Source organism: Pelodiscus sinensis, chromosome 24 (genome assembly GCF_052426305.1).
Source record: "Pelodiscus sinensis isolate ZL-2025 chromosome 24, ASM5242630v1, whole genome shotgun sequence".
Taxonomy (NCBI): Eukaryota; Metazoa; Chordata; order Testudines; family Trionychidae; genus Pelodiscus; species Pelodiscus sinensis.
Window position 1 is genome coordinate 15,546,619 of NC_143075.1, and position 14,243 is coordinate 15,560,861.

At 50.4% G+C, this 14,243-nt stretch overlaps 1 long non-coding RNA gene across 1 annotated transcript; it reads left to right on the forward strand.

Annotated features, from left to right (window-relative positions):
• The first annotated feature begins 3,945 nt into the window (after nt 1-3,945).
• Nucleotides 3,946-6,564, forward strand: LOC142819429 (uncharacterized). Its single transcript, XR_012897321.1, has 2 exons — nt 3,946-4,081; nt 6,444-6,564. It is a non-coding gene; the product is annotated as an uncharacterized LOC142819429 (long non-coding RNA).
• The last annotated feature ends 7,679 nt before the right edge of the window (nt 6,565-14,243 follow it).

The following is a 14,243-nucleotide window of genomic DNA, read 5'->3' on the forward strand; positions in this document are numbered from 1 at the left end:
AACAGCTTTTCCTAATATCCAACCCAAACTTCCCCCATTGTAACTGGAGACCATTGCTCCTTGTTCTGCCATCTGTCACCACTGAGAACAGCCTCTCTCCATCCTTTTTAGAACCCCCCTTCAGGTAGCTGAAGGCTACGATCAAATCCCCTCTCACTCTTCTCTTCTGTAGATTAAATAAACCCAAATCCCTCGGCCTCTCCTCATTATTGGGATCTCTGATGCGGCTGGGGCAGATATTGGTTCCTTTGGAAGAATGTTTGTAAAAGAAGAACAGGGCTGGAGTTAGGGCAGGTGGTGGAGCAAGCCCCCTGCTTTCACATATAAATGCATTTCTGACTATCTCTTCTGAGCTGGGCTATCCCACTCAGCCTCTTTGATGTTAATCCACCTGCGTGGCATGGCTCTGAATATACTTCTCCTCCGCCACATGTGCTTGGTTTGGCCTCAGGCCCCATTCAAATGACGGGCTATTCTACTGGGAACTCTCCTTCTTAGCCGGTCGCTCCTTAAACCTGACGCTTCCCAGCTTTTCTCACTTGGACCCAAATATACTGCACACGGTGGCCACGGATTTGAGCATTCAACCACCCTCTTTTCTCTTGAACACAAGAGGGCTCTATCCCAGATATGTCCCTGACTCCAACTGAAATCAACAATAGTTAAGAGCCTAAATACTTCTGAGGACCAGGGCCTCGGCCTCTTCGTCGCTCTTTAAAACGAATCTAGAAACTCCCCCGTCCTTTGCTATCAGCCGTTCCCTTGGGACTTCAAACTCTACCTGTCTGATGTCTTCTGCAATGCACCTTGCCATGTTGTGGCATAATAAGGTGTGGCAGTAACACCACCTCCTCCTCCTCCTCCTCCTCCTCCTCCTCCACTCACTCTGTGCTCACAGGTTATTTATCCAAACTGTTCATGATCTAACAGAAGGCACTGTCCCATTTCTTCCTGGCTCTGTCTTCCTGAGTATTACCCCATGCCCAGTGAATGACTAATGGGGAGTCCAAGCAGTGTACTTCATGGCCAACTATTAATTTGGCTAGGATAGAAGGGGAGGGAGACGCCTGTTATGATTGCTAATCATTGAATACTAATCCATAGTCCCACATTTATGTAGTGCCCTGGCTCCATCCCAATGCCCAGTAAAAGCAATGGGCTGGGTCTTGTGTGCTGAACTTCCCTCTGCAGCCAGAGGAGCTCCAAAACACACCCAAGAATCATTTCACACACCCGATGCCTCTGTGGTGGAAAGCCAGTAGCTGAACCACCTGCAGTCCATGGAGTGAGTAATAGTTGCTCTATCCACTTAGAGCTGCAAAGCTGAGTTAGGGATAGAATCAAAGAACACCAGAACAGGAAAGGACCTCGGGGGGTCATCAAGTCTAGTCCCCTGCCCTCATGGCAGGGCCAAGCACCATCTAGACCATCCCTGATAGATGTCTGTTTAACCTGCTTTGAAATATCTCCAGTGATGGAGATTCCACAACCTCCCTAGGCCATTTATTCCAGAGTTTAGCCACCCTGGTAGTGAGAAAGCATTTCCTAATGTCTACCCTAAACCTCCTTTGCTGCAATTTGAGCCCATTGTTCTTGTCTTATCCTCGCAGGTCAAGAGGAACAATTTTCTCTTCTCCTTGTAACACCCTTTTAGGTACTTGAAAATTGCCCCCCCAGTCCCCTCTCAGTCTTTTCTAAATTAAACAAGCCCAATTCTTCCAGTCTTCCCTCATAGCTCATGTTTTCTAGACCTTCAATCATTTTTGTTGTTCTTCTCTGGACCGTCTCTGATTTCTCCACATCTTTCTTGCAATGCGGTGCCCAGAACTGGACACAATACTCCCTCTCAGGCCTAATGAGGGATGCAAAATGGAATGAGCCAGCACATGGCCAAGGTGTGTGAGAGCTGAACACAAACCACACGATGGTTACTGACAGGGCTGAACGTTTTTAATGACAAGTGGATGGACCTTGGGAACAGTGTCCTTTTGGAAGGACAGCACCTGCAGCAGTCTCTTGCCCCAGTCAGAGTCCCTGGGCCAGAATTCAGAAGCTGATGAGAGTTGTTCTGCCATCTAGTCTCAGACAGGGCCCTGGAAAGGGCAGGGGTCAAAGCAGTGAACCAGTGCTGCTACTGAGGACACGCTTTAGCCCCTTGTTCAGATCACTTTATTTTTGCTGTGCATTGGCCTTGTGATGAAACAAACTGGGCCAGATTTGGCCCTTGGTTACACCTGCACTAACTCACTGGGCCAATGCCTCCCAGCTGTTGTAAATTAGCATAATTCCACTGATTTCAGTGGTGCTCTACTAAGGCTATGTCTAGACTGCAGGCTTCTTTCAGAAGAACCTTTTCCAGAAGAGATCTTCCAGAAAAGCTTCTTTCGAAAGGAAGTGTCCACACAGCAAAAGCGCAACGAAAAAGTGATGTGCTTTTTCAAAAGACAGCGCCCACATGGATTGGATGCTATCTCACATTTAAGTTGTGATTAATATGGACGGAGTGGCCACCAGGGCACCTGTGTTATTTCTTGGAGGCTTCTTCTTTCGAAAGAACTCCCTCTTCTGCGTGAACACACGCCTTGGAAAAAGGCTTCTTCCTAATAGAAAGAGGTTTACCAATGTTGGAAAAATGCCTCCGTTCTTTCAACTTTCTGTCGAAAGAACACAATAGCTGTGCAAATGTAAGTATAGTTTTTCCGGGAAAATGGCTGTTTTCCCAGAAAAACACTGCAGTGTAGAAGAGGGAAGTCTTCTCTTTTCCTTCTGTATTTAATGGCATGGACGAAATCTCTGAAAACCTTCAAGTATGTAATTTTAAACCCCCAAACTGCCTTGCAAGAAATGCTGTTCATTCTGATGTTTGTTTCGAATGTTTTTATGGAAGACAAGAGGGTTCCAGGAACAAATGTTCTCAGCTTACAGCCTGCGTCTCCAAACTGGTCTCCGATGTTGACTGTCCAACGTGTGATACATTGGGCCTGCTTTTGTAGAGGTGAAGAGCTGCCCCTCAACTTCAGTTGCAGCTGCAGCTAGGTGGTACCTCTGAAAAAAGAGGCCTGATGTGTGTCAAGTTGGGCACCCAGAACAGAGGTCTCCAGGACTGAAAACATCGGCGTTGGTGTATCCCGTCCTCCCACGGACTAAAATGGGACCAAATTTCCAAACCCCCTGCAGCACATGACCTCCTGTTCTAAAGTCACAGAGGGCAACATTCTGCTGTCACTAACATGGGACCCATTTGATGGCTGGTAATGTTGCCAGTTTAAATTCCAGTGCTAATCTGGATGGAAAGAATCCTGATTGGACAGCTACATGTAGTATGCATTGTGGGTTAACTCTCACAAGTCCCTAGGACAGGGCAGCCATATTACCAACGAGAAATAATAGCAAACACTTTCACCCAGAGCTCACCAAGCACCTTACAAAAGAGGGTCAGTATTATCACTCTCATTTTACAGATGGGGAAACTGAGGTAAGGGGACTTAGGCAAGGTCCCACAACAAGTCAGTGGCAGGGTTTGGAGGAGAACCCAGGCATCTTGATTTTTAGTCCTCTTCTCTACCACTAGATTATGGTACGTTACAAAAAGACAACAAAGAATTCAGAGAAATGATCTGCCATCTAACCATGTGAGCGAGAGTGGCCCAGGGACTAAAGCAAAATGGAGATGATGGTGGGGGTTCAGACTTGCAATAGTGCAGCCCAGGCACCTCCTTGACAGAACCATTCCAAAGAAAGAACTGTGGCTGGACCGACAGAGCGCCCGCGCCGTGGCAGAGTGGGTGCTGGTCTGCTCCTCTTCTATGGGATTTGTATCCCAGGCAGGTGGCAGTTGGCTCGCCTCCCACCGCCTGGCAACAATTTGCTGGCTCTGCTGCTGCATTGTTATGTAACTCTCCTACAGATTACATAACCTGCTGGGGTGGAACGTGGTGAGGGGACTCAAGATGCAGGCAGCCTGGAGAGAAAATATCCCACTACTTGGAAATAACATGGAAATGGAGTCAGTCCCTTTGCTCGGCTTCTTGGCAAGCCAGCCCAAGGTCTAATTGCCCTGTGGGCACAGCACACATGTCTGGTAAGGTTCTGGTTATGAGTTAATAGAGTCAGAAACCATCTGGCAGCCTTAGCGAGCCGGGGGAGAATTAAGCGTATGCTATTGCTAGGGTGGAAAAAACCATACTGCAGTATTTTGCAGTAAACACCCCATCAGTAACTGTCCTGATTTGGACAAGTATATAGAGCAGGGGAGCGTGTGGAGCACCACAGAACACAAGTGAGTGTTATAACAAATGGAATACCAGAGAGAATTGGCCTTTGTTATCATGAGTGGAACTGGAGGCAGGGACTTTTTGCAGTCCCTGGTACAAGAGGGAAGGAACGGGGTTCTGGCAGCTAGATCCTCCCATCTGTTCCTGAAGGGAGAACATCCTTGCCCTTTCTCCCCCACATTCCCTTGCTGATGGGCTTTATGCAGGCCAGTGTCCTTCCCGAGATCCGAACATCAATAGGTGGAACGTCTCCATTTCTCTGCCCTCGGCTACACCAGCCTCTTTGTGCATCAACCTAGGGTTGCCTGTGACCACTGTCAAGGTAGACCGGTGATGCCCATGTCCAGAAGGGGCCCAAGCCCCCAGCAGGGGAGGTAGATCACATGTACAAACTAGGAGGGAATGCCAAAAAAAAAAAAAAAAAAAAGAAGCCCCTTGACCGATGTGCCCAGGACTCTGACTGCAGCCCCACCCTCTACTGCAAGTGGACCCCTGCCAAACAAGGAGACAGAAATAAACAAGCCTACAAGCAAGGGAACCCAGAGAATTCCTATTAACCTTGCAGTGCCCTTTCAGCAACGGCTTCCAATTTGCCTGAAAGCACCAGTGGCACTGAGTGCTCTACATCTGCAAGTAAACCAGAAAGGCCTCCATGGGCAGGGGCAAGCTTCAGACCAGACAAAGATCCACCCACTGCTGTGACTGCCATCCTTATGCACAGATCTAATGTGTGGTTGCATCCCTTACCCATCAGTTGAGTTCGAAATGGCCAAGGCAAGGTGTCTAATGCGTTATAGTTGGTTTCTCCTCCAGTCCCATCCCTCCCAGGGTCATGCTCATCTCAGCCAAAAGGTGTTAATCTAGTTAACAGCAACTTAATGTGTTAACCTAGTCTGTCTTTCCAATCTGGAGATCATCCACCTAGAATCCACGTTTCAAAAAACGGGGGGCAAACCCACAAGTGATGTGTATATTGTGTGGTGTGGGAGGGGCAGATTAACTTTGAAGTGGATTTGATTCTAGATCAATCAATCTAGGCCAAAGTTGGCATGGATTTATACCCAGAAAAGTCGATAGGGATTGTTATATAATGTGTCCAACAAAACAGCATTCACCCCCGCGCCTGCGAGAGCCCAGAGGGAATCCAGGGCCAAATTCTGTCTGCAGCAACACCAGGGGAAGCCCAGTGATCTCAATGGGGCAAGAGGCTGAGAGAGAGAGGAGGCCAGGCGTGGGGACTCCCTGCCCTGGAGCTGAGATGGATTCTGGGTGGAAGAACAGGCTGGAATGAAGTGAGACGCTTTTCAGCCAGCAGAGAGGGGGCTGTTTATCTCCCTCAGACTCAGAGTTTGTTTGGGGCTGTAGGAAAAGCACATTTGGGAGGGAAGGAAAAGGAAGTGGAGGGTAGGGGACTGGCGGCAGAGGCGAAGGAGGGGTGCGGCGTTTCCTTGGCAGCTCAGAGATGTCAGTGCACCTCAGAAATCTAGGCCCTACCTTGGACCTTGCTTGTAAGCAGGTTCCTGCATAAGTCATTCTCCCTTCAGAGGGAAGGAGCTAAAACAAGGCAGGGGAGGGACTGAGTGGCTCTTGGGGGGCTTGCGAAGACCACACCACATCTGAAGAAAATACTATCCCCTCGTTTCACCAGTAGCCACCGCCTTAACCCCAGCCACGCAGAGCCCAGCCCGCAAAGCAGGCGCTGAGCCCTAGGGGCGAGGGACCTTTCGGAAAAGACGGAGTTAAAACCAAAACCAGCTCCCTGGGCTGGGAGGGGGTGAGGGAGACTGTAACCAACCAGCACTAAGTGTCTGGGATTCAATTGCCTGTTTCCCTTCAGTAATGGAGCCTTAGGGGGGATAGGCCCAAGTACAGATTATTGTTAATGACTTTTAATTAAGTAGAGAAGAGTGGGAGCTGTGGCAATTCTCTCTCATGCATTTTGCATGACTCCTAGCAGCCACCAGGCGGGGAGCCACAGGGTTGGTTAATAAGGGCGATTCCTGGGCTGGGACTTCATCTAGGATAGGGATGCTCCTTTGACTATGCACCCCCGCTGCCATTCTCCCACTGAGGAGGAATACCCCCTCCCTTTTAATTAGTTTTTCCAGCTCTAGAGACATCTCCAGGTAATATTACATGCACTGTGCCTCATCCAGCATCTGTTTGCAGGGGCAGGCTGCGGGTGTGTTCAGCTCAGATGCCCCACAGAGTGAACCTGCTTGGAATTGGCCACCAGACGGATTTTTCCTGCTGTGCTCCATGGGCCCTGCATAAACCACACTGGCCTGCTCGGTGTCTCCACTTGCTCCTCCCCTTCCCCTCTTCCCTGCAGCAATGCTTTGCTCTGCTTCCCCATGCCAGCCCTAAGTGACCTCCGGATCCCAGTCTGCCAGGTCCAGGCCTTCTACCCCTCTTCTTCCACAAACCCACAGCCCCCAGCTCACTGCAGCCAGCTGCTCTCTGCACCCTATGCGGGGAGGGTCTGTCTGTATCAGTCTGACAGGGGTGGGCAGTAATTTTTAATCAGGGGGCACTCCAAAATTTTGGTATGTGGTCAAGGGCCGCACTATTCTGTGGAAGGGGGTGTGGGGTCTGGGATAGAGGTTGAGTGCAGAAGGCAGCTTGGGGTAGGGTATTAGGATGCAGGAGGGGGTGTGGGGTCTGGGATAGAAGTTGAGTGCAGAAGGCAGCTTGGGGTAGGGTATTGGGATGCAGGAGGGGACGTGGGGTCTGAGAGGGAGTTTGGGTGAAGGAGGGGGTTCACAGCTCTCAAAGCTCCCCCCTCCTCCACAGTGCACAGAGGCAGATGGAGCAATCTGAGCCCTGGGGCTGCTCCCTGCCTGTGGCTCTGGTGAGATGGGCCATAGGCTGGATTGAAAGGCTTGGTGGGCGGATGCGGCCGCCGGACCAGATCTTTCCCACCCCTGGTCTATGATTTCTACTTCACATGTGTTGAACTCCCATGTACACAGGCCTGAGGGCTGCGTGCTGTATTGCATTCCAGACAGCGCCTCGCCCAGGAAATGGGCCTGACATCTCACTGAAGGCCTAGCACGGAGTAAAACCTCTGGAAGCCAGGCTCTACCCTTGACTTTGAATGACTCAGCTATTGGCCCACCCCCATGATTTTCTCCATAGGGCCCTGCAGGGGGAGCCTGGACAATGCAGGGGAGGGGGCTGGAGTATCCCACTAGAGCACACGGCGAAGAGACAGGGTCTGTTTAAGAGCAGGCATGTGCTCGGTGCAGCAAGGCGGTGCAGCGCCTTGTGCAAAATCTGGTAGGCGAGACAGCCCAGGAGGACTCTGCCCAGCCTGAGCTACCGGCCTACCTCAGCTTTGCAGAAGAGGTGATCTCAGGCCAGGCGAGGAGAAGGGAGGGGTGGGTATCTCAGGACGTGTTGCCAGAGCTGTGTAACTATCAAACGCTTTCCAGAGTCAATCACTGTGATTAAGCAACCCCTCTGCTAGGCCTGCATTCCTGGCTGTCCTGCCATATTGGCCCTGAATGGGTTAAACTAGAAGCCCAGAGGGCCCATAGCCCAGGAGAAGCCCTGGGGGAGTGTGTGTAAGTGACTGTGGAGCTCAGACATTGGTTCTGGGTCTCGGGCAGCAGTACGCCATGTCCCTAAGAAAAGTGCCAGACAGGAGGTCTGAGTCAAGCGTCCCAGAACTAGACAGCCAGCTCCAGTTAGTTTTGATGTACAAGGGATTAAACCATCAGGTTCACCTGCCACCAACTGGGCATGGGGCTACGTGGCAACACAGCCCATTTCTTCCAAGTCACCCAGAGCATCTTGTCTTAGGGACTGTAAAGCTCCTCAGAGCAGGGACTGTACCGCACTGACATTGTTGCCTCTTAAAGAACTTCTCTTGGGGTCAGTTTTGCCAACACGCTTTGGCACGTCACCAGCCTTCGCTGGCTACGTTTGTCAGGGCATGCATAGTTAGAAGTTGAATGCAAGTTTCCTGGATGCTTGTACAAGTAGCTCTCTGCTGGGGGGACGTGTAATGAGGTTCGGGGCTTGCACCATGCGTAGGTGTAGCTGATGTACGTGTTTTTCCTGGCGAAGGCAATGGCCTTCCCAGTCACTGGAAAAATCAATCCTCCTGACCCACAGTCCCTGTTCACATTGAAAATTGTGGGTTCAACTGTGTCCTTGCATACCATCATTGAATGCCCTGGACTGCAGCAGGATGTCTGGGCACACACAGAAAGGAGGGCAGGATGTACTGTCACAAGACAGGAAGACAGATGCCAGCTGTTCTTGGAGACTGTGGGTCAAAGGCAGCTGATGTGAGTCATGAGCATATTCAGTAATGTTAACATTCCCTTTATTTTCCTATCCTAACCCTTGCGCCTGGCATGCCAGTGACTGAAACAGCATTGCTGCCACTCTCCTGGGAACTGGAGGAGGTTACCAGTCACATTTGAGTTTTGAGGTCTGCTCTCAAGAGGGAGGATGTTAGAATTTTTAACATTGGAGGAGTGGGGAAAGGTGTTAGTTAGCCCAGAAGCCTCAAATCCAGGTTGCTTTCGTCTCTGGGGGTATGTCTACACTACCCCGCTAGTTCGAACTAGCGGGGTAATGTATGCATACCGCACTTGCTAATGAAGCCCGGGATTTGAATTTCCCGGGCTTCATTAGCATAAGCGGGGAGCCGCCATTTTTAAATCCCCGCTGCTTCGAACCCCGTGTAGCGCGGCTACACGGGGCTCGAACTAGGTAGTTCGGACTAGGGTCCTATTCCGAACTACCGGTACTCCTCGTGAAACGAGGTGTACCGGTAGTTCGGAATAGGCACCCTAGTCCGAACTACCTAGTTCGAGCCCCGTGTAGCCGCGCTACACGGGGTTCGAAGCAGCGGGGATTTAAAAATGGCGGCTCCCCGCTTATGCTAATGAAGCCCGGGAAATTCAAATCCCGGGCTTCATTAGCAAGTGCGGTATGCATACATTACCCCGCTAGTTCGAACTAGCGGGGTAGTGTAGACATACCCAGGATGTTTTAATGTCCATGGCCTATTTTACATGTGTAGCGTATAGATGGTGGAAGATGTAAAATATGTTTGAGTACGCTTCTCGAGGGGCAGAGTTGGCATACATAAACTGTGCCCAGTGTCTCTGGCTCAGCTGGCATGCACAACAGATAGCTCATGTGTCTGTGTCACACACAGTCTGTTTGGCAGGTCCCTTTGTATAGTTTAGCCAAACAGCTCCTGGCTCCATCCTGCCCAGGTTCCTATAAATGCTCAGATGCCATGGTGATAGACACGGTTTAATGGAGATTTCTAGAATTCCTTCTGATTCAGCCCTCTGCTTGGGCAAAACTTCCAGAGCCCTGTTTACAAGAAAAATATCTGATCACTCTTGGAATCGGCAGCTTCTCCCAGAAGATGACTGGAGTTAAAAATACAAGGGACACCTGCAGCCACTTGATGTAAACGATAAACAATTTCCTTCCGAATCGCTCAAAAGTAAAGAAAAGAAACTGTCACCTGTTGAGAAAATCAGTCACTTGACACGTTAGACAAAATGAAGATTAATTGCAAATTCCTCTGCGACGGCCTCAAAGCAGATGATGGGAAGAGGCTGTAGCTGAAAGAGCAGAGGCAGGTGTAGCCGCTATGCGCAAACTTGGCTCTGATGAGTCATACTCAGGAGATCCTGAGTAGGGAATTGCTGGGCTTGGGACCCTGGCCTGCTTCCCACTCATCTCCCGGCATTTAGAGAGAGTAGCTCCTTGGATCTAATTTCTGGCCCCTGGACTGCATGCAAGCTCAAGGAGACAGGGGCTGGATTGCAGTGCTCTTCTGTGGGCTGCAGTATAACGGTGAATGTAAGTCACTAGGTGAACTAAGAAAAATGGGGCTGGAAAAAACAGACAGAGCCAAACTCAACCCAAAATAGCGCCGCTGTCTAGACGCACCCTTAGGGTACATCTACACTTGCTCCCTAGTGCGAACTAGGGATGCAAATGTAGCTGACCAAAATTGCTAATGAAGTGGGGATTTAAATATGCCACGCTTCATTAGCATAAGTTCGCCCGCGTGCTATTCCACTTGCCAGCTGATTTGAACCAGGAAGTGCACTCTGGGACGCATTAGTTCGAATCAAACCTTTTGAGGAGTAAAGTTAGTTCGAACCAAGGGGTTTGATTTGAACTAACGCGTCCCGGAGCGCACTTCCTGGTTCGAATCAACTGGCGAGTGGAATAGCACGTGAGAGAGATTATGCTAATGAAACATGGGATATTTAAATCCCCGCTTCATTAGCAATTTCGGTCAGCTACACTTGCATCTCTAGTTCGCACTAGGGAGCAAGTGTAGACGTTCCCTTTGTCTCCAAGGCTATTTCTACACTACCAGGTTATTTCAAAATATGTTATTTTGAAATAATAACTCCTGAAATAACTATTTCGAAATAAGCTTATTCCTCTTCACAAGCAGGAGCTATTATTTCTAAATAACTAGCCCATTATTTCAAAATAGCAGGCTTGGTAGTGTGGACGCTTGCATTATTTCAAAATAAGGTGGGTTATTTCAAAATAACTCTCCAGTGTAGACATGCCCTAAGGTGCCACAGGACTCCTCTCTCCTAGTGGTTGGTAGGTTTCATTTGCATAGCCCAGGCTCGCGTTGGTTGCTAGAACACAAAGCAGGAGAAAAGCCCGAGTCTCCTGAAGTGCCCCATTGAATAGCTGGTTCCCAGCCTATGCTGCCCTGGTCACAGCAGCCCCAAGCTTGCTCTCTGCCCAGCTATTGAGAGCTGAGATCCCAGGAGGCAAGCCCACAGTGGGTGCGAAAGGAGTTTCTCTCATTGAATTGATGTTAAGTAATTAGACACTCAATTCAAAAAGATCAATTTGCAGGAAGAGGAGGTGCGTATCGGGCTACGGCTCCAGCCACAATTCCCTGGTGAGTGTTAAACTAACAGATCGCTGGAGATGAACAGAACTAAGATTAAGTCTTGCAGAGCAAAGCTGCGGGGCGAGTGAGATGTCACTAAATCCTTTTCCATTTTACCCAAGAGGAACAGGTTTGTAAGAAGAATTAGGCCTTTTGAAAACAAAAACACATGTAGCCCCCTGGCTTCACTCAACGCTGTACCAGTTAATCCTGGGAGCAAATGGAAGACAGGCTCTGCAGAGAAGCAGAGCAAGGGTGGCCATTCATCCTTTTGAATAGGGGACAGTCCTGGTTTTTGCTGCTCTGTCCTCTGCCCTCATTGATAGGAAACAGGATGGCTTTTTGGCCTCTATTTTTCTCTTGAGGCCAGAGGCGAACGTAAGCTGGTGTGCCCCGCTGCGGCGCTCCGGCATACAGGCACCGGCTGGCTGGGGTGCTCCCATCTGGGCTCCCAGAACTCTCCTGCAGCCTGCCTTGCTAAGCAGCAGATAGCCAGGCAGGTAAAAGGGGCTTTTACCCATGTCCTTTTGGGAAAGCAGGGCGAGGGGCTGAAGCCACATGTTCTGAGTCTTTTTCCTTCTTCCCCTGACTATCAGGGCAAGAGGACAATGCTCAGCTTGTGTCTTCCTCTCACTCCCAGCTGCTGAAAGGAGGGCAGAGGAGGATGCAGCAAGCTATGAACTCTCCCCTCACTCTCTGATAGTCAGTAGATGAGGAAGAAGAGCAGCAATGACCCCATATACGTGGCTACAGCCCCCTCCCTCCCGTCCCTCCCTCCCACACTTATCCCTACACCTCCGAGCCCTGGGCCTCTCCACCCACAGCCCTGACTCCTCAACCCCCTATATCCTCCTGCCCCGGGCCCTCTATGCGCTAAATGCAACTGTCCTCTATTCTTGAGGTACCTTGATGGCCACCTATATTCTCACCACCTGTGAAAGCAGCTTTGATACTACGTGCATATCATTTTACAAGAAAATTGAAAGGCAACTGTTAAAATGGAGAATTAGCTAAATGGCTCCCCACCCAGGTACCTTGGTCCACTAAAGGGATAATACTTGGTCCTGCTGTGAAGGCAGGGGACTGAACTCGATGACCTTTCAAGGTCCCTTCCAGTTCTAGTAGATAGGCATCTCCATTCATTTAAATTTAAATTCATTTAAAGCCCTAGGAGAACAGCCCACTACACAAGAGATCAACCTCTTGGAGCACATAAAAACCATGAGATCCTTGGGAACGATGGATAGAGCTTTGGAGACTGGGAGCAGCAGCATGGCTAATAGATGGGTTCACCGACAGTGGGCAGAGTGAAATGGGTGGAGAGATTGGGTGCAGCATGGGCTTGCTGGATGGGGTTGCAACGATTAGACGGGTGTGCTGAGGGATGGGGCATTGAGAATGGAAGAGCATAGGGCTGATGGCTGCAGGGGATTGGCAGCTGTGTGGGGCCGCCGGGCTGGGGACAGACTTTGGTGAATTTAGGTGCTAACTGTGCTAATTACATCACCCAGGGACAGGAGTGAAAGCTGTACTTGGCAGGCAAATGGGGTATAAGAAGAGCGAAATGCAATAGGGGCTTGTGATTGGAAGAGGCTGATCATCCAGCCCTAACAGAAAAAGAAGTCTGGACAACTAGGGGTCACGGTGTGCATTTATTGGTTTTTTTTCTAAAGCAGAAATCTCCATTAAAGTCAATGGGCGATGTAGCAGAAAAGTCAGTTGCATTATAAAGTCCCCCAATATCTACTGGCCTAAATCCCTGTGCTAAAGGTGTGAGGATGAGGTGGAAAACAGGAGAAGTTTGTCCTCACAGCCAGGTCTGCTGGCAGGTATCTCTCTGGCGCAGGCACTTCGGTACTAATTGCAATTCTTACAAAATGTCTCACCGCTCAGGGTAAGTTCCACCAGCAGATCCAGTTCATAGTTACTGTTGCTATAGCAACTTCCTCCTTGGTATCCGTGCGTTCGACACATCACATGAGGAGACCAGACAAGGGTAAGGATGGACGGGTTAGACAAATGGGATTCTCCCCAAGGCCTGCTGCCTTTTGAGGCTTTTCGGCTGCTTCCAGGGAAGTGCAAATCCCATTGACTTCTGCAGGCGGTCCAAGTGTACCGCATCACCCAGGAGAAGGGGCTTGCTTCTCCCCTCAGTGTCCGTGCTTCCTCACACAGGTCCAGTTGGGCACTGGAACCACTTTCACACCACGGACTAGCAGGAGCCACATGTAGGTTACTGCAGACTCTCATGCCAATCTGGACTTCCAACGGGTTCTGATGCACTCATAGTAGACCCCTTTAAAGGCCTTCAGTGACTGGCCATGTTCACTGCTCCAGTCTGGGGTCTCAACCCTGCAAATTCTCTGACCCAGAGCAGTCTTGCTCATGCAATGAATGCCACTGGAGTCAATAGAGCTCCTTAGGGTACTGAGATCTGCAGAATCATTCAGAACACGGATGGGCAAGCTATGATGCGCAGGCCAGATACAGACCGCCAAGCCATTGCAGCCAGTCTACAGGCTGCCCAATCCGGCCCACAGGCTGCCCCGCCAGGACCCTCAGGCACAGAACAGCCCCAGGCCACTTTAAGCAGCTGGCTGTTCCCTGTGGCTCTCTGCTCCAGACACTAGGGGGAGCAGGACAGGGAGGCTTTGCGGTAGCCAGCCATTTTGAGCAGCCTGGGGCTGCAGCAGGCAGGGAGTCTGCCTCAGAGTACTGCAGGGCTGCTGGCTGGGAGCTGCCTAGCTAAGCATCTCCCAGCCACAGCCTGCCTCTGGCACCCCAGGTCCTCCCTCCCCCCAACTTCCTGCCACAGATAACCACCTCCTCCTGCCCTAGGTCCCTATCCAAACCCTCTGCAACCTCCCTTCCCTCCTCCTTCATGTCACAACTCCCTCCAAGACGCTGCATCCCCTCCTACACCCCTCGGTCAGGCCAGAATCCACTCCTGCACCCATACTCCCTCATAGACCTTGCACCCCAAGCCTCTGATCCCAACCCCCTCCTTCACCCCAAACTCCCTCTGAGACCCCACACTCTCTTCTAGACCCCAGTGCCCTACC